Below are 1,196 nucleotides of genomic sequence, written 5' to 3' on the forward strand. Positions count from 1 at the left end.
CTAACAAAACACCAAGCTATGAAACCTAGTTTGTTACATACCACTCTAGGAATCCTTGAGGACCTATGTCTATATTGTAAATAAATGCCAATCCAAATTTTTAAATATCTAATAAAGGCTGTCACTTTATAGTCTTAATTCTTTAAGTAGAATTCTCGAGTATACCACATTGCTTCATAATTATAAAATTATGAGATTTTATTCCCTCAATTATACCTTATTTCAGTTAACATTTTAAAAACTGGATAATTCTATGGAAATTGTCAAAGTTTTGGTTTGTTCTGTGTGTATTATAATAAATTTGTGATATTATATATATATATATATGTTTGTGTGTGTATGTGTGTGTGCATGTTTTATTTTGGAATCTTGTCACTTGTGTTTGCCTGAGTAGAGGGCTTTTCATCTGAACCTCACCCAAGCAAAGGATCTTATATGTGTATTGTCTACTTGCTCTCTTCAGGCCACTGTCCTGGATATTAGGGTGACATGAAGAAGCCTAAGACATAGTTGGGACCCCTTAGAGCTTGCAGAGTGCTTTGTGATGGCCCCCCTGGGGGTCAAGTCCTGCCAGGCAACAACTAGGGAAGGCTCCACAAAAGGATTTGAATTCGATTTGTATCCTTAAGATGTACAGAGTTTCAAAGCAAGTGGTGAACTAGCAAGTAAAGAGTCTTAAATAAAAATGAATGACCAAAAGAACCATTTCTTTCATCCTTAACTGAAATAATCATACAAGGTAATGACTGTCACTGTTTGCTAAAATAATGAGGTGAATGTATGGCAGAGAATTTCATAGTGGATGACTTATACTGACAAAAACCTAAACCCACTGCTCGATCTCAATGTCATTAAAAGTGGGACGATCAGGGGTTGTATATCTCAATACAAGATACAATAAAAATAAATGTTGAAAGTTTTTTTAAAAAATTATTATAGGAGGGTCTATGAGATAGCTCAGTGGATGAAGTGCCTGCTTAGGCAAGCACAGGGGCTGGAGTTGGATCTCTGGAACCACAGGTTATGCCAGCCCCAACCCCGGGAGCACCGAACCAGCCACAAGTCTGGGCATGATGGCATGTACCTAGAATCCCAACGTTGGGGAGGCTGAAAACAGGAGGATCACCACTAGTCTGAGCTCCGTGGTGAGACCCTGCAACAACCAAATACATAAAAAATAAAAAATTTTAAAAAGA

This window comes from Octodon degus, unplaced genomic scaffold (genome assembly GCF_000260255.1).
Source record: "Octodon degus isolate 3935 unplaced genomic scaffold, OctDeg1.0 scaffold00001, whole genome shotgun sequence".
Classification (NCBI taxonomy): domain Eukaryota; kingdom Metazoa; phylum Chordata; class Mammalia; order Rodentia; family Octodontidae; genus Octodon; species Octodon degus.